Source organism: Salmo salar, chromosome 01 (genome assembly GCF_965601325.2).
Source record: "Salmo salar chromosome 01, fSalSal1, whole genome shotgun sequence".
Lineage (NCBI taxonomy): Eukaryota > Metazoa > Chordata > Actinopteri > Salmoniformes > Salmonidae > Salmo > Salmo salar.
In genome coordinates, this window is record NC_138291.1 from 172,371,624 (window position 1) to 172,391,870 (window position 20,247).

The 20,247-nt window shown below is 41.3% G+C and overlaps 1 protein-coding gene across 2 annotated transcripts in view; it reads right to left on the reverse strand.

Moving 5' to 3' along the window:
* Nucleotides 1-20,247, reverse strand: part of megf10 (multiple EGF-like-domains 10) — a 116,864-nt gene that overhangs the window by 89,425 nt on the left and 7,192 nt on the right. The gene's annotated exons all lie outside the window — the stretch shown is intronic.

Below are 20,247 nucleotides of genomic sequence, written 5' to 3' on the forward strand. Positions count from 1 at the left end.
CAGTGGCCACTCCACGGGAATGACACACTTACAGTGCCTTCAGTAAGTATCCCCTCCACTTGACTTTTTCCACATTCTGTTGTGTTACAAAGTGGGATTAAAATGAATTAAATTGTATTTTTTTGTCATCGATCTACACAAAATACTCTGTAATGTCAAATTTGGAAGAAACATTTGAATATTTATTACAAATTAATGAAAAATAAAACACTAATATATCTTAATTAGATAAGTATTCAACCCCCCGAGTCAATACATGTTAGAAACACCTTTGGCAGCGATTACAGCCGTGAGTCTTTTTGGGTAAGTCTCTAAGAGCTTTGCACACCTGGATTGTACAATATTTAAAATAATTTCAAGCTCTGTCAAGTTGGTTTTTGATCATTGCTAGATAGCCATTTTCAAGTCTTGACATATATTTTCATGCCGGTTTAAGTCAAAACTGTTACTAGGCTACTCAGGAACAATAATTCTTGCCTTGGTTAACAACTCTAGTGCAGATTTGGCCTTGTGATTTAGGGTATTGTCCTGCTGGTGAATTAGTCTCCCAGTGTCTGTTGGAAAGCAGACTTATTGCAAACAGGATGCATGTTTTGGAAGATTTTTTATTCAGTACAAGCTTCCTTCTTTTCACTCTGTCATTTAGGTTAGTATTGTGGAGTAACTACAATGTTGTTGATCCATCCTCAGTTTTCTCCTATTACAACCATAAAACTCTGTAACTGTTTTAAAATCACCATCGGCCTCGTGGTGAAATCACCTCTCTGGAAGGACACCTGTATCTTTGTAGTGACTGGGTATATTGATACATCATCCAAAGTCTCATTTATTAATTTATCTGTGCTTGAAATTCATTAATCGATTGAGGGACCTTACAGATAATTGTATGTGTGGGGTACAGAGATGGGTTAGTCATTAAAAAAATAATGTTAACGACTATTATTGAACACAGAATGAGTCCATGCAACTTATTATGTGATATGTGATTTGTTAAGCACATTTTTACTCCTGAACTTATTTAGGCTTGCCATAACAAAGGGGTCGACTACTTATTGAGTCAAGACATTTCAGCTTTTCATATTTTATTAATTTGTAAAAAATTCAACAACAAAAAAGACCACTTCGGCATTATAGGGTATTGTGTGTAGATCAGTGACACAACATCTCAATTGAATCAGTTTTAAATTCAGGCTGTATGTAACACAACAAAATGTGGAAAAAGTAAAAGAGTGTGAATACTTTCTGAAGGCATTGTACCTCCCAATGGAGTTCACTACAAAGTTCCCTTAAAGAGTCCATTGGAGTGTTCTTCAAAGTGCAGTTCTTCGTAACCTTACTAAAAGTTCCACTGTCAATACTTCTATAAGTTCAATTTCACCCATCAGGCTTAATATTTGGCTTACTTTCATGGCACCCTACTCTAAGTACTGTACTCAAAGTCCCTTCGGAGGGCCCTTCATAATTCAGAACCCATAGTTCACAGAGGTTAAAAATGCACTTCACAGTGCCCTGCCTTCACACTAATATAAAAAGATACAAACCACATAAACATTCCCATATGCGTAGCATAAAAAATGCTTTTCAGAAATATACAGTATGCGAATAAATCCACTCGCAGCATGAATTGACACTGCGGCACAAAAAAATCCTCACTAACCATCTGCTTTCCATCAACACCCATTGGATCCATTTGCTTTGTTAGTTTTAGTCACTGCAACAGATTCCAGAGAATGCACTTGTAAAAGAGGTTTTAAGAGGCCCTGAGTTGACATGATGTTGAGCACCCAAACCCCAAAGAATGACCTTGTATGCCCTCACGGTCAATGAGAACAGAGAAAGTCAGCGGTGAGGAGGATGACAACACAGAGCCCTGTAATTCGGACCGTGAAATACTACTGATGCTTTTGTTCATTGAGTTATTCAAAATTCGAAAAGCACTCGCACATCTGAGCTATCTTTTTTGCAGGTGCATGAAAAAAAGAAGAAACCCGCACACTGCTTTTGTTAGTATCACTGTTCTTGAAATAAGCTTTACGTATCGGCCTCAAGGCCTTTGTCAGCGGCTTCATTGAGTTATGAAATAATGTCACAAGAAAAGTTCTCGACTATTCATAATTGTAGCCTAAAAATAGGGCATGATTCGAAATGGTGCGATGTGGTAAGATCAAACATTAGGTTATGCCACTCTGTTTAATCGTTTCATAACAGAGACATACTGACGTTGACGTATCTCCATGATGTTACTTACAGAATATGAAGAGTGACTTTAGTTTTCAAGTATAAGGTATTAAAACCATGACGTTTGCATTCTCCAAGACTTCACATCTTATGCCAAATCATCCAAAGTTCTATTTCTGTAGCATTTTGACTCATTTAACCCCAAAACGTAAGCGTCTCCCTCAAACAGTATGGCATTTGTTTCATAGTTTACCAGAATGACAGGATTCAGCCAACAGATTGTTGGTTCCAAAACCGTTGCTGCTATTTGTGATCCCAAGCCACCAATAATGATAAGGGAGAGCCACAAGCTCCAGGCGTATCCTTTTCGTCAAGTAAGTGGTCAAAAGTAACCATTCAGAAGATATTACCTTTGCATATAAAAACAAAATTATCTTGACAGTAGTCAACAGAGTTTCAACCATATTTCAACCATAAATCAATATACAACAGCAAATAGAAGTGGTCGCAACAACAAAAAATTACCCGCTAACGGTTGTTATTGCATTGTTTTCCATTCTGAGGGGACCAAATTGAAGACAAGCACTGGACTCCCCTACCACTGACGTTTCCTTCTGTGGTACACTTTGAATTTATTTGGAGTCTGTTTCTCATCCATTCTGAATTTCTCCTTGGTGGGGCATCTGTGTGGCAAACCCCAAAAAACTGACTGCTTCCCCACATATAATTATTGGGCTTCATTCAACATCGTTTACTGTCTATTGTTTCATTTGAAGTCTTCTAAGATAAATATTCATTTTCCCAGTACAGTTTTCAGAACATTTAAGAAGCTTTAACTAGATGTACAGTATATCTCCAGAATGAAGCTGAATTGCTATTTATGACAAGACCTAGTACCGTACATTGGATGGAAATATTCAGGACAGACATAACTACATAACTACTATGTGAAAGATCCTCAAGAGCACATTACAGTGTCTTCAGAAAGTATTCACGCCCCTTGACTTTTTCCACATTTTGTTGTGTTAAAGCCTTAATTTAAAATGCATTTTGTGAGATTTTGTGTCACTGGCCTATACACAATAACCCATAATGTCAACGTGAAATTATGTTTTTAGAATTTATTTTACAAATTAAAACTGAAAAGCTGAAATGTATTGAGTCAATAAGTATTCAACCCCTTTGTCATGGCAAGCCTAAATAATTTCAGGGGTAAAAATGTGCTTAACATGTCACATAATAAGTTGCATAATAAGTTGCATGAATGAGTACCTCATCTCTGTACCCCACACATACAATTATCTGTAAGGTCCCTCTGTCGAGCTGTGAATTTCAAACACAGATTCAACCACAAAAACCAGGGAGGTTTTCCAATGCCTCGCAAAGAAGGGCACCTATTGGTAGATGGGTAAAAATAAAAAAAAGCAGACATTGACTATCCCATTCAGCATGATGAAGTTATTAATTACACTTTGGATGTTGTATCAATACACCCAGTCACTACAAAGATACAGGTGTCCTTCCTAAATCAGTTGCCGTAGAGGAAGGAAACCACTCAGGGAGTTCACCATGAGGCCAATGGTGACTTTAAAACAGTTACAGAGTTTAATAGCTGTGATATAAGAAATCTGAGGATGGATCAATTACATTGCAGTTACTCCACAATACTAACCTAAGTGACAGAGTGAAAAGAAGGGAGTCTGTACAGAATAAAAATATATTCCAAAACATGCATCCTGTTTGCAATAAGGCACTAAAGTAAAACTGCTAAAAATGTGGCAGAGGAATTATCTCTCAATGCCTAGGTTTACCTCCACTGTACTCACATCCTACCATACCTTTGTCTGTACATTATGCCTTGAATCTATTCTATCGTGCCGAGAAACCTGCTCCTTTTACTGTCTGTTCCGAATATACTAGACGACCAGTTCTGATAGCCTTTAGCCGAACCCTTATCCTACTCTTCCTCTGTTCCTCTGGTGATATAGAGGTTAATTCAGGCCCTGCAGTGCCTAGCTCCACTCCTACTCCCAGGTGCTCTCATTTGTTGACTTCTGTAACTGTAAAAACCTTGGTTTCATGCATGTTAACATTAGAAGCCTCCTCCCTAAGTTTGTTTTATTCACTGCTTTAGCACAATCTGCCAACCCGGATGTCCTAGCCGTGTCTGAATCCTGGCTTAGGAAGACCACTAAAAACCCTGAAATTTCCATCCCTAACTATAACATTTTCCAACAAGATAGAACTGCCAAAGGGGGTGGTGTTGCAATCTACTGCAAAGATAGCCTGCAGAGATCTGTCTTACTATCCAGGTCTGTACCCAAAAAATTCAAGCTTCTACTTAAAAAAATCCACCTTTCCAGAAAGTCTCTCACCGTTGCCGCTTGCTATAGACCACCCTTTGCCCCCAGCTGTACCCTGGACACCATATGCAAACTGATTGCCCCCATCTATCTTCAGAGCTCGTGTTGCTAGGTGACCTAAACTAGGACATGCACCCCGGACATCCTACAATCTATGCTTGATGCCCTCCATCTCACTCAAATTATCAATGAACCCACCAGGTACAACCCTAAATCCGTAAACACGGGCACCCTCATAGATATCATCCTAACCAACTTGCCCTCCAAATATACCTCTGCTGTTTTCAACCAAGATCTCAGCGATCACAGCCTCATTGCCTGCATCCGTAATGGGTCTGCGGTCAGACCACCCCTCATCACTGTCAAACGCTCCCTAAAACACTTCAGCAAGCAGGCCTTTCTAATCGACCTAGCCTAATCGATATTGACCTCATCCTGTCAGTAGAGGATGCCTGGTTATTCTTTAAAAGTTCCTTCCTTACCATCTTAAATAAGCATGCCCCATAAAAAAAATGTAGGACCAGGAACAGATATAGCCCTTGGTTCTCTCCAGACCTGACTGCCCTTGACCAGCACAAAAACATCCTATGGCGTTCTGCATTAGCATCGAATAGCCCCCGTGATATGAATCTTTTCAGGGAAGTTAGGAACCAATATACACAGGCAGTTAAGAAAGCTAAAGCTAGCTTTTCAAGCAGAAATTTGCATCCTGTAGCACAAACTCAAAAAAGTTCTGGGACACTGTAAAGTCCATGGGGAATTAGAGCACTTCCTCCCAGCTGCACACTGCACTGAGGCTAGGAAACACTGTCACCACCGATAAATCCACTATAATTGAAAATTTCAATAAGCATTTTTCTACGGCTGGCCATGCTTTCCACCTGGCTACTCCTACCCCGATCAACAGCTCTCCACACCCCACAGCAACTCGCCCAAGCCTCCCCCATTTCTCCTTCACCCAAATCCAGATAGCTGATGTTCTGAAAGAGCTGCAAAATCTGAACCCCTACAAATCAGCCGGGCTAGACAATCTGGACCCTCTTTCTAAAATTATCTGCCGAAATTGTTGCGTCCCCTATTACTAGCCTGTTCAACCTCTCTTTCGTATCATCTGAGATTCCCAAAGATTGGAAATCTGCCATGGTCATCCCCTCTTTAAAGGGGGAGACACTCTAGACCCAAACTGCTACAGACCTATATCTATCCTTCGAAAGCCAAGTTAACAAACAGATTACCGACCATTTCGAATCCCACCGTACCTTCTCCGCTATGCAATCTGGTTTCAGAGCTGGTCATGGGTGCACCTCACCAACGCTCAAGGTCCTAAACGATATCATAACCGCCATCGATAAGAGACATTACTGTGCAGCTGTATTCATCAACCTGGCCAAGGCTTTCAACTCAATCAATCACCACATTCTTATCGGCAGACTCAACCGCCTTGGTTTCTCAAATGATTGCCTCACCTGGTTCACCAACTACTTCTCTGATAGAGTTCAGTGTGTCAAATCGGAGGGCCTGTTGTCCAGACCTCTGGCAGTCTCTAATGGGGGTGCCACAGGGTTCAATTCTCGGGCCGACTCTCTTCTCTGTATACATCAATGATGTCGCTCTTGCTGCTGGTGATTCTCTGATCCACCTCTACGCAGACGACACCATTCTGTATACCTCTGGCCTTTTTGGACACTGTGTTAACTAACCTCCAGACGAGCTTCAATGCCATACAACTCTCCTTCCATGGCCTCCAACTGCTCTTAAATGCAAATAAAACTAAATGCATGCGATTCAACCGATCGCTGCCTGCCTGCCCGCCTGTCCAGCAACACTGCTCTGAACGGTTCTGACTTAGAACATTTGGACAACTACAAATACCTAGGTGTCTGGCTAGACTGTAAACTCTCCTTCCAGACTCACATTAAGCATCTCCAATCCAAAATTAAATCTAAAATCGACTTTCTATTTCGCAACACAGCATCCTTCACTCATGCTGCCAAACATACACTCGTAAAACTGACTATCCTACCGATCCTCGACTTCGGCGATGTCATTTACAAAATAGCCTCCAACACTCTACTCAACAAATTGGATGCAGTCTATCACAGTGCCATCCGTTTTGTCACCAAAGCCCCATATTTATTTATTTATCCATTATTTTACCAGGTAAGTTGACTGAGAACACGTTCTCATTTACAGCAACGACCTGGGGAATAGTTACGGTGGAGAGGAAGGGGATGAATGAGCCAATTGTAAACTGGGGATTATTAGGTGACCGTGATGGTTTGAGGGCCAGATTGGGAATTTAGCCAGGACACCGGGGTTAACACCCCTACTCTTACGATAAGTACCATGGGATCTTTAATGACCTCAGAGAGTCAGGACACCCGTTTAATGTCCCATCCAAAAGACGGACATCCCATCTGAAAGACGGACGTCGCATCCGAATATACTACCCACCACTGCGACATGTACGCTCTCGTTGGCTGGCCCTCGCTTCATACTCGTCGCCAAACCCACTGGCTCCAGGTCATCTACAAGTCTCTGCTAGGTAAAGCTCCGCCTTATCTCAGCTCACTGGTCACCATAGCAGCACCCACACGTAGCATGCGCTCCAGCCGGTATATCTCACTGGTCACCCCCAAAGCCAATTCTTCCTTTGGCCGCCTTTCCTTCCAGTTCTCTGCTGCCAATGACTGGAACGAACTGCAAGAATCACTTAAGTTAGAGACTCATATCTCCCTCACTAGCTTTAAGCACCAGCTGTCAGAGCAGCTCATAGATCACTGCACCTGTACATAGCCCATCTGTAATATAGCCCATCTATCTACTTCATCCCAATACTGTATATATTTATTTATCTTGCTCCTTTGAACCCCAGTATCTCTACTTGCACATTCATCTTCTGCACATCTACCATTCCAGTGTTTAATTGCTATATTGTAATTACTTCGCCACCATGGCCTATTTATTGCCTTACCTCCCTTATCCTACCTCATTTGCACATACTGTATATAGACTTTTTCTACTGTATTATTGACTAGTTTATTCCATGCATAACTCTGTGTTGTTGTATGTGTCGAACTGCTTTGCTTTATCTTGGCCAGGTCGCAGTTGCAAATGAGAACTTGTTCTCAACTAGCCTACCTTGTTAAATAAGGGTGAAAAAAAAAAACATGTATATCCTGAATACAAAGCGTTATGTCTGGGGCAAATCCAACACAACACATCACTGAGTACCACTCTTCATGGTGGTGGCTGCATCATGTTATGAGTATGCTTGTCATCAGCAAGGACTAGGGAGGTTTTTAGGGTACATAGAAACAGAATAGAGCTTAGCACAGGCACATTTCTAGAGGAAAACCTGGTTCAGTCTGCTTTACAACAGACACTGGGAGACAAGTACACCTTTCAGTAGGACAATAACCTTAAACACAGGGTCAAATATACAGTGGAGTTGCTTAACAAGATGGCATTGAATGTTCCTGAGTGGCCTAGTTACATTTTTGACATAAATCGGCTTAACAAGCTATGGCAAAATTGAAAATGGTTGTCTAGCAATGATCAACAACCAACTTGACAGAGCTTGAATAATTTTTTTAAGAATAATGTGTGAATATTGTTCAATCTAGGTATGCAAAGACTCACCCCGAAAGACTCACAGCTGTAACAGGGGCGAAATTCTGATATCAACTTTGGAGGGGACAATTACATTCAATATTCTCAAGAGCAATTCCTGAGGGGGGACACCAAAAGTAGTGCTGTAACACATAGCCTACGTTTAATATGGTAAATGTATATTGAGGAACCAAAGAAATAAGGTGTTTGCCGTACTCCTAACTACCGGTACCCAAAACTACACAACTAATCACAACAGCAATACCATTGCCTTTAACCAATCTTAGTTCAGTCACCAGTTTAAGTTGAGAGTGGGGGTATCCATGGCATTTTCCAATTATGTTCCTATTTTACAAGTAAAAAAAATTGAGAACCTTTCATAATGTTGCCAAACAAAGACTCAACAAACTTACCTGACACTCCCTGACTCTGCCAGTCTGTCCCTGCATATCTGTCCCCAACTCTGCTGTCTGTGTGCCATCTGTTGCCTGCTCTGCCTAATGACATCATTGTGAAACATTTCCATTAGAATTTCATTTCTTTCTAATGAACATTTTATCAACTAGTCTTTGAGATATTAGGCTACTAGGGTTCTTACTTTGCGTTTTGGTTTACTGAAAAATACTCTGATGTCTGTCTTTTTTCTGCCATTTTTCTGCCATTTTTCTACCTGGTTGGCTACACACACACAGTATGTAGGTTATTTACAGTAGGAGATGGGCTTCTATCATCTTATCTTCTATCATTCTATATGGGCTTCGATCTAAAAGGTAGCTAGCAAATGTGAAACGGATTGAAGTGACAAGTTGACAGCTGTATGAGTTCACCATTTACACAACATGTGCTGCAACCTTTTGTAATTTTAATAGTTTGTTTCATATTGGCTGGCTTCTAACAATAGCTGAATTTGCAAAGCTAGCGAGCACCAATTCAGTGGTGTTTGCTATAATCCTTGCTACCCGGGTTAAATAAAGGTGAAATAAAATATATAAATAAAAGTTCCCTTGCGACAATTTAGCTTTTGCAACGAGACCATTAAATAGATTTCAAACAATGGTAGAAGAGAGTGTAGTTCTGTTCAGTTTATCGCTAACCTTATCACAGGGACTTTGAAGCACTAACTTACATGCATGCTGATCTTGAAATAAATTGACGATAGCAAAGATTCCATCTTTGACGATGCCACATAAATGGAATAGGTACTAGCTAGCTTAATAGTTAATATTTGCGCGCTAGCTCTGCATATTCAGCTAGTGTGTGTGCGCGATTGACTGGATTAACCTCACGTCAGTTACGTGCATTGAGTGCCTTTCAGACAGTAGATACGACCTCTACGTTACCTAGCAAGCTAAGGAACTGGCAGTGGATCAAACCATTGTGAGGCAAAGGGTGGGGGGGTCGCAATCTTTTGAAACTTAAAAACGCGCTATTAAGTGTCCATAATCAGCACAATTGCTTTCATTGCGTATTATTAATATCATTTAAATTACATAGTTATGTTTCAGTGATATATTGGGGGGGACAAATCATATTTTTCCCAGGATGGGGGGGTCGTGTCCCCCCCGTCCCTCCCGAGATTTCCGCCCCTGAGCTGTAATCGCTGCCAACGGTGATTCTAACATGTTCTGCCTCAGGGTTGTGAACGTTTACGTAAAATATGATATTTCTACAATTCATTTTCACTAAATTTGCAAAAATGTTAAACATGTTTTCACTTTGTCATTATGCAGTGTTGTGTGTAGCTGGGTGAGAAAAATATATATTTAATAAATGTTGAATTCAGGCTGTAACACAACAACATGTGGAATAAGTCATATGCACAACATTATAAGCAGCAAATTCTCTACCCGGGGAACATGTCCCCATTACGGTTCCCCACATGTATTATTTTCCCAAATTCCACCCCTGCGCACACTATTACAACAAGCTAAATCTACCACAATCATCACATCGGAGATACAGAAGAACCTGTGCGTGTGGAAAGGTTGGATCAGCGTCACACATTGAAAATACAAATGTCACTGATCTGACATGCTTTGATACAAATGAGCCCTATCAAATCTCAGAAACCTTCTCGGGACTTTTTTGAGGGCAGTAGGAGGGAAGGATGTATTCTTAAAGTATTAAAACAGGTCCAAACTGGCCCTGTCCACTGCCCACTGAGTCATCACTTCCTGCCTGACTCACAGAGGGTGGAAGGGTGTCAGGGGCAATGTCCTTGAGACCCAAAGCCGGTCATTTGTATATTGCAATACTTTGTGCAGAAATCCACGTCTCGCCCGCTTCAGCCTCCCCATCCAGTATTTTACAGGCAAGACTGCAAAATGGGAGGGGGAAAAACCCAAGCCAACAATGCATCCCATTGGTGCAAGCCCATCCCTGTGCCATCAAGGCCCTAACAGTGTTTAGTCTCAGAGGAATCCAAAACCTCCTTTTGCTAATGGCCATGTTGAAACCAGTTTGCTCTCTCTCTCTGTCTCTTTCTCTCTGTCTCTGTCTCTCTCAATTTTCTATACCTCCTGTCTGATAGTACACTGCTTAGACAAAGCATCCCTGGCATCAACAGTCATGTCACATCCCAGGCAACTGTCCATGGTAGAAGTCTATGGCAGCACATAAACAAGTAAAAAACTAAGTAAAAATGCAGCACTGGCTCCAAATAGTATAATGTTTCTTTGATGATTTTTAAACTTTGAATCTTTGCGTGCAAGATTTAGATTACAGCTTGAAGGGATAGTTCTCTCAAAGAACTTTCAGAATTTGTCAGAGGCGTTTAAATAAATAAAAAATCCCATTGTGTGTAGTGTAAGACTAGCTAATATGCAAAATAGTCTACAAATCAAACATTGTTAGTGTGGCAGGTTGGGCCTCCTGCCAGGATTGAAGCTTGTAGTGATAGAAAGACACCACTGGTGGATGCAACTTCATGTATATGATGTGACCACGTTGCTTCTACAGCTGCTCTCCATGTCTCTCTGCGCTAGCTAGCTAACCAAATAAAAGGCTAACCACCAGGGCTGCATCTCGGCCTCAGGCTAGCCTCCCGAAACCCCAGTAGAAAGAGGATGTTGGAAGTCAACGAGACGACGGGCTTCTGCGGCCTCTCGCTGATGACAGTGTGTCTATGCGGGCGGTTAATGGGGGCACCAGGGGCTCGCTCTCCGGTTTCACTGAGCTAACGGGCACAGCTGCACCCACCCCGCAAAACCCCAAACCCCCTCCCCGGGACAACTGCAGCAGTTCACAAACAAGGGTGTTGCTGTGCGTGTGAAAGAACCCTACACACACTATACACACCACTCCTGATGCAGGGCTTAGGGGGCCAACAGGGCTTTGATATGCTGTGCATAGCAGGCCAGTATCGGATGCCCCGGGGAAGTTCATCCAAGCACAAACAGAGGACGGACTGAGTCCGTGCACAAAATATTCATTTGCCAAAACATGCAGTCTTCTTTAGGCACTTCTGCCAACGTGGGGCTTAGCCGTCCAAAGTTAGTTCACTAGAGAACTATTCAGAATTGAGATTATGAAATGACAAGCTGTTTTACACAGTATATGCTGGTTAGTGGAGTTGTCAGTTATGACAGCAGTGGTTAGTACAGTCAGATATTGAAGAGTGGTAAACAGGCAATAGCCAATTGGTGCATAGGGTGTAACAGTTTTGGGTGATAGGGGACGATCAATCCCCAGCTAGCGCATAACATTCTGAGAACCATATGTTTCTTAGAGCTTGGTGAGAGCGTGGTTCGTTTCAGAATGGGTGGCAAGGAATAAGTTAGTCCTAAATATTTCAAAAACTAAAAGCACTGTATTTGGGACAAATCATTCACTAAAACCTAAACCTCAACTAAATCTTGTAATGAATAATGTGGAAATTTAGCAAGTTGAGGAGACTAAACTTCTAGGAGTAACCCTGGATTGTAAACTGTCATGGTCAAAACATATTGATACAACAGTAGCTAGGGTGGGGAGAAATCTGTCTATAATAAAGCGCTGCTCTGCACTCTTAACAGCACTATCAACAAGGCAGGTCCTACAGGCCCTAGTTTTGTCGCACCTGGACTACTGTTCAGTCCCCAAGTCCAGAATAGACTATGGGAGGCACACAGTACTACATAGAGCCATGACTACATGGAACTCTATTCCACATAAAGTAACTCAAGCAAGCAGTAAAATTAGACTTAAAAAACAGATACAAATACACCGTATGAAACAGCAGGGACTGTGAAGCAACACAAACATAGACACATGAATACAAACACACGATAACATACGCACTCTACTCACACGTACACATATATTTAGTGTTATAGATATGTGATTGTAGAGTAGGGGCCTGATGTCACACAGTTAATACGTTGTTGAAATCTGTTCTGAATGTATTGGTGGGGCAGGGGACTAATTCCATAGATAGAGGACAGAAGATCTTTGGTTTGAATCGCACTGACGCCGCGTCACAATAAAAAATACATGTGTTTGCATAATTAATGCCTAAGCAAATGTATTTTCATCTGTGCCTGGAGTTCAAAAAGGGTTAATTACCTTCAAATAACATATCATTTTTATTCTCAGAATGTTAATAAAACCTCTCAGGGAAACTTTCAGGGAACCGGAGTAAAACGTTCTCAGAACCTTCCTGCAACCTAAAAATGAACGTTACCAGAACAGGCAAAAATCTCACTTCCGTTCTCAAAACTTTAAAATTCAGTTTTAAAACTTAAAAATTCAGCAACTTATGGCTTCGTTCCCAGAAACAATGGGAAACCAAAAATGTATGTTCCCACAACTTCCAAGGAACAAAATGTGCTAGCTGGGTTGTTGCCTTACAAGAGGCTCATAGGAGCAGCTTCATGTACAAGTACTAACCCTGGACAGGACGCTAGTCTATTGCAGGGCTTTGGCAGGGTTTGAACCTTGAGTTTATCTACATGTACAAGTGTGAATAACTAAGAGTCTTATAGGAGCTTGAGTTTTCATCTGACAAATCCTACAACACAGAACAAATCATTTTGCCATATTCTGATACTTTAAATCTATAACTTTTAATTATTTCTTCTTAGAAGGCGAATTGAATTCTTAAAAAGTTTGAATGTCAGATCTTTCATTAGTCCGCCCACATTAGCATGTAAATGACCCAGAGGATGTATTTAGCTAAATTGCTAAATTGACAGTGCCATGATCTCTTCCTGTGACATCTGCTTTACCGATCAAGTGAGTTAGTTCATGAGTTTTGATTGGACTTGCAGTCGGAATACCTCGACAGGACAGACAGTTTCCTTTACTAGATAATCAAAATAATCTAGCACTTCCCATTTCCTTTACATTCAGGAGGAACTTGAATAACCCTGTGCTGTGTGTGCGTGTGGGTGGGTGCATGTATTCGACTGTGTGTTCGTGTATGTCACAGTGGTGGGGCAAGACTCCAAACACCTTATCACAAAAGTCCTTATCTATTTAATTCAATGAAACTTCAATTAGCATGAACGTGAAGCTTTGGAGTTGGAAACTTTTACCGGTAGAGAGAGAATGAATGAGTAGGTCTATGTTCTTAGTGAAACTTTAAAGCGTTGTAGTTGTCTTTATCTTGATTGATTCAAATTGATATGGTTAGTTTGTCTTTGCATGATCTGAGCTTTGAGAGACAAGACAAAGAGAGAGAGAGAGAGAGAGAGAGAGAGAGAGAGAGAGAGAGAGAGAAAGAGAGAAAGAGAGAGTGAGTGAAGAAAGAACACAGAACAAACACAGCTGCTGTGTCTCTTGTCGTCTGTGGTGTGTCATCTGCCTTTCACCTGACCCACTCAGCTGTATACCAGGACAACCTGCCTTTCTTTTAAACACACTTTGCCTGGGAAACTGCACCAGTATGGGGTCCCATAATGAGTATAGTCCTCTACCAACTACCTATCTCCCTACCTAAAAGGCTTGGCCAGTATACCGTACACCGGATGAAAGGGTATTTTGAAGTACTGACGGTATGATTTTCAATACCGTCCCCCAAAAATTTGATTGAGCCAGTCACATTGTATGTTCGTTTACAAAGAGCACATGGAGCAAATGTGACGTGACGATCCACTGTTGAGAAGCACAAGAGAGGTGATCAAGTTACACATGGAATTCGCAACTAATGTTTGCCAGCTAAATATCGTATAAGTTAACTATCTAAGATGTGCCAAATACATTTTCTCCAGCTCAGGGCTCCAGCTATGCATTTTGGTTTGCTAACTTGCTAGCTATAACGTTAGGTGTCTAGCTTGCAATATCAAGCTGCTTGGTTACAGCAAAGACAATCAATCCCCTTCTGGATCAAGTGTGAGTATCCTTTTGAGATAGATGTATAACTTTATGAGCCGGGTTGTCTGTCCTTGCATTTGGTTTATGTTCGCTTGCGCTTATTAGCATATAGCTAGCGTCAGCTAAGGGAATTCGCTAGTATTTTGTTAGCATTTGTTAGCATAAGAAATAATCAAAACAATGTGCCCCTCTGCCGGTAATACTGTATACCCCGGTATGGTACAGGAACTGTATGAAGGTATGGAAGTCTGCATACCGCCCAACCTTACTACCTAATGCTTTAAGACATGGCGGTTTCAATCAGTAATGTAGTGCTAGAAAAATTGGTGGGTAAACTTTGATCGGCAGTCGCGGTGCAAAAAATTACGTTCGCTATACTTTCAATGCATTTTTTCCCAAAAGGTCGGTAAACTTTACCCTCCACTACATCACTGGTTTCAATGTACTTGCTATAGAAGATGTAGAGCAGAATTGGGGAAAATTCTATTTCACTTCACATCAGGAAATACATTGGAAACCACTTAGCTAAATAACAGAACTATACAAATGTCTAGAAAATGTCAACAACTGTACGTGAACTACTCAACACCTGTAAAACACTGTTCAGTGAAGTACCAGGCACAAGCAGTGAGAGGCACAGCCTAATTAAGAGTGTGTGTGTGTGTGTGTGTGTGTGTGTGTGTGTGTGTGTGTGTGTGTGTGTGTGTGTGTGTGTGTGTACCTATGCGTGTGCAGGTTTGTGGTGTGTGTGCATGCACGTCTGTCTGTGTCCGTGTCCGTGTCCGTGTCCGTGTGTGTGTGTGTGTGTGTGTGTGTGTGTGTGTGTGTGTGTGTGTGTGTGTGTGCGTACCTATGCGTGTGCAGGTTTGTGGTGTGTGTGCATGCACGTCTGTCTGTGTCCGTGTGTGTGTGTGTGTGTGTGTGTGTGTGTGTCGGTTGCCACTTATCATGCTCACTAATGTCTCCAAAGCATACTGTGTTCAAATGGTCTTTCTCTAAACAGCCCCTTGCTACTGTTTATTGGGACAGGTGGTGCATTCAGAAAAGCTGTACAATTCCCCTATCTGAGAAATATACTGCAGCCCTCATCCTCCACATACAACACCCCTTCTGCCAGTCACATTCTGTTAAAGGTCTCCAAAACACACACATCCCTGGGTCGCTCCTCTTTTCAGTTCGCTGCAGCTAGCGACTGGTACGAGCTGCAACAAACACTCAAACTGGACAGTTTTATCTCAATCTCTTCATTCAAAGACTCAATCATGGACACTCTTACTGACAGTTGTGGCTGCTTTGCGAGATCTATAGTTGTCTCTACCTTCTTGCCCCTTGTGTTGTTGTCTGTGCCCAATAATGTTTGTACCATGTTTTGTGCTGCTACCATGTTGCGGTGCTACCATGTTATGTTGCTACCATGCTGTGTTGTCATGTGTTGCTGCCTTGCTATGTTGTTGACTTAGGTCTCTCTTTATGTAGTGTTGTCTCTCTGGTCGTGATGTGTGCGTTTGTCCTATATTTATATTTTATTTATATTTGTATTTTTAATCCAATCCCAGCAGGAGGCCTTTTGCCTTTTGGTAGGCCGTCGTTGTAAATAAGAATTTGTTCTTAACTGACTTGCCTAGTTAAATAAAGGTTAAATAAAAAATGTTTTTAAACAAATGCCAAGTGATCCCTGCACAACACATAGGCTAACACAACCCAATAAAGCATTGCACTTTAAAGGGGATTACACTAATGGTCAAATGTATGTGGGGAAACAAAAAACATTAGGATATACTCATAAACATGTATGTTGACAGATGTCATGTATGTTGCTCATCCCATAACCCTAAAAAGGTAACTTGGTCCATTTCATGCCCCACCTGCGTTAGCTGTGCTTGATTGAGCTTTCCTGTCTCAAAACTGTCCAGCCCCCCTATCTGGTACTCCAGGCCGACTTGAGCAAACACGCAAAGTATTTGAAAAACTTTAAATACTACTTGAGCCCAGGTCTGGCCAGTGTCCGCATATCATTTCACCTAACGCTCTAGGTTTCATAATCAGAAGTGTGATTAGAACCCAAGGAGGTCGTTGGTTCCAGACAGTCAGACATCAGCGGATGAGGAGGGTCAGACAGTAAGGAAGGGAAGTGTGACCGCCACCGGAGACAAGAGAGCAGGAAATGACAGTAAAGTCGCCCGTTTATGGCAGCTTCCAGGCAGTGGACTTGGATATGAGAGGCCTGGAGTGGAAATATAGAGTTACACACTTTGCTGCTCTGAGGACCCAGACCCAAAAAGCAGAGAGGGATATCAGAGGGATATGTCGGAAGGCGCCAACCGTGAAAGCCTTAGTCATAACGCCAAAACGATGTTATCTTATAACAAATTGTATTATGCCATTGTGTAGTTAAAAAAGATGTGCATTAGGGAAAGTTTGCTATTGATGGGTAGCTCCTCCGTCACTCGGTCGCGTCGTTGCCATTGTTATCGACATTCTACTAACACCGCAGCCATGTTGATGCCTGACTGATGACTAATGCCCAGTCTTTCTGAACGGGGGCTAATGACTGTTTTGTCTAAATTACACTAAAGTGGATTGGAAATATGATTACTAAAGTAGGCAAATAATTAGTAGGAAACAACTTTGCCATCCTTATGATGCAGGGCAAGTTTACTTTAGAGAGATGGCAATGTTAGGTAGGTAGTAATGTTCGTAAAAAATATCTAGCAATGCTAATGTTAGCTAGCTAAAATTCAGTGCTGTCCCCTCAATCTTAGCTGGCTAGCTAAAGTTATACTGCATATAAAGTCAATCTGGTGACATCACAATGATGACAAAAGGTTTTCCTACTAATTATTTGTCTCCTTTTTAAATGTCATCATTTCCAAGCCACAGTAATGCACTTTAGATGAACTCTACATCAACGCCCATTGGGAATGCATTGAGTAGAATGTTCAGTTGGGCATCAGTCCTAAAATGAACATTCAAAACTATATTGTGATGAAACGTGCAACCTGGTTTCAAATCCTGGGTACCGTTGAGCCCTTGAACCTGAAAACAGCTCACTTGATTCAGCCCTTTGTGCAATAGTTCCACTGTTAAACTATCCCTGTTGCCCGGCAATTGACCTCTGTTACGCTGATCAAGCTGCCAAATTTGGGACTTAGGATCAAATTGTACTACTGCTGCCAACAATGTTAGAGCGTCTTTAACAAGACTGATCTCAAATAGACACTTAATCTGAAAACATACTGTATACCGGTATGATTCTTGATTGAATAATCCATCCCTTCTAGGGTTTACGTGTTGGCTCTGTACCCTCATATCTACTGCAGAGGTCTGCAATGCTCTTTGAAGTTAAGTGTGTGCCCTCTTTGACTTTTAGAGAAAAATAATGTTGTCATAAGAGAAGAATTTCCGATTATCAGAACTTGCTCAAATATAGTGTAGATTACATTTGCTGGGTCTGTCTGTGATACTTCCTCTAGAGATTGAACTGTGAATGTGATGGGGATAGGCTACCTCTTCATGCCATCCTCATCCATTTAGCCATGTTTAGCTAGCTAGAACATGGGCAAAACCAAATTTAACTAGATTAGAACATGGGTGAAACCAACTTCAGCTAGCTAGAACATGGGTGAAATCGACTTTAGCTAGGTAGAACATGGGTGAGACTATGTTTAGCTAGAACATCGGCAAAACTAAATTTAGCTGGATTAGAACATGAATGAAACCAATGTTAGCTAGCTAGAACATGGGTGAAATCAATTTCAGCTAGCTTTAACATGGGTGAAACCAACAGAAGCTAGCTAGAACAAGGGAAAAACTATTTTAGCTAGCTATAACATGGGTGAAATCAACTTAAGCTAGCTAGAACATGGGTGAGACTAAGTTAAGCTAGAACATGGGCAAAACCAAATTTTGCGAGATTAAAACATGGGTGAATCCAACGTTAGCTAGCTAGAACATGGGTGAAACCAAGAAGATAGCCGGGATATGCTTTCCCTTTAAGATGGTTTCCTCTAGGTTTCTTCCTTCTAGGGAGTTTTTCCGAGCCAATGTGTTTCTTCTTCTGCTTGCTCTTAATGACCGTAATTCATCTAAATTAAGATAGAAATGCTAAACCATTTACATTTAAGTTCTTCCTAAATATTCCATATTCTAAAGTGTAAAACCCAACAGCATACATCCGAAACATCACATTACTATGTAGGAGTCAAAAGTATGCTACGTGGGATAGGGTGTATAATTAAGCAATAAGGCCCGAGGGGGTGTGGTATATGGCCAGTATACCACGGCTAAGGGCTGTTCTTTGGCACAATGCAACACGGAGTGCCTGGATACAGCCCATAGCCGTGGTATATTGTCCATATACCACAAACCCCAGAGGTGCCTTACTGCTATTATAAAATGGTTACCAAGGTAATTAGTACAGTAAAAATACATGTTTTGTCATACCATGGTATATGATATACCACAGCTGTCAGCCAATCAGCATTCAGGACTCGAACCACCTAGTTTATAATTGAATGATGATCAGTAATATAATAATTTGGTGGGTGCTTATATTTGTCCAAGTGTGTATTATACGCATCTTCGAATAGGAAATGTTATTTTTTTGCATATCTCGATTCTCCCTGAGACACCCTCAAAGAGTGGGGTCATGGCCAGCATCTACCATTATCAACGGCAACCCTGGAGCAATTAGGGTGAAGTGCCTTGCTCAAGGGCACATTGACTGATTTTTCACCTCAGCTTGAGGATTCAAACTAGCAACCTTGGGGATATTGGCCCAACACTCTAACCGCTAGGCTACCTGCCACCAGCAGATCACTGCCGAGTGCAAAACAAAATCGGATCTAAATCCAATTGCAGATACAGTATGTTACTATGTGATCTACTATACAATACATTTATATCTATGTCATTCGATTCAGATATGTAATACAGTACCACCCGGGGAAGAAAAAAAAAACAGCTGACCTGCAATAAACCCAAACATGATATTAATCCTAGAGTATACATCCTCGCATGAATATACCATGAGAATTTTTCTTTGTTGCAACTTTGGTTTGGATTTGTAAAGGTAACTAAGACCGTATGAAAGTCGGGTTCATTTTACAGTAGGCTTTGTCAACAATTGTTGTAGATTTTTAGAAGTGGTAGACATTAAGGCAGGCAGTCTAGCTCTGCATGTCTACTGAGATTTGTCATGCCATTGTAATAATGATGTAAAGACAATGAAGAAAGGGGATGGATAAGTCCATCCTGCAATACTAGGTTGGAGTTGTAAACAAACAACCAAATAACTTTTGTTATAGTGGAGAGGGATTGGGCTTTATCAAATATGAGCTCAGTTCAACTCAAAAGGTGAGTTTCAAGGTGGGAGAAATACATTCTCAATGAAAAGCTACAGTACTTTGCCCCTTAGAGACACCGTAAGGAGCACCCAGAACTTTCCCCTCCCTTAAGAATAAGAGTATGGTAAGTTGACAGGTCCAGAATGATTCTGTCTCAGAAAAATGAAGGAGCGCTTTAGGAGTAACTAGGGTGGGCTCCCTCACATTTATTTCTTTGTGAGGCTAAAGAACTTCCGCCCCCTTCTTATAGTCGTCCAGTAAACATGGACATGTGTCCCTGTCAATCACGGCACATCTCCATTTGTCCTCCCCTTACACTCTGTTCTCTCCCCCAAATATCTCACATTCATTTAAAGTTTAATTATTCATGAATTATTACAACTCTAATGTTAAAGAGTGCAGAGGCTGGTATTTAATCAAACCTGTAATGTGGAAAAAGTCACTTTTCTGTACTGCAA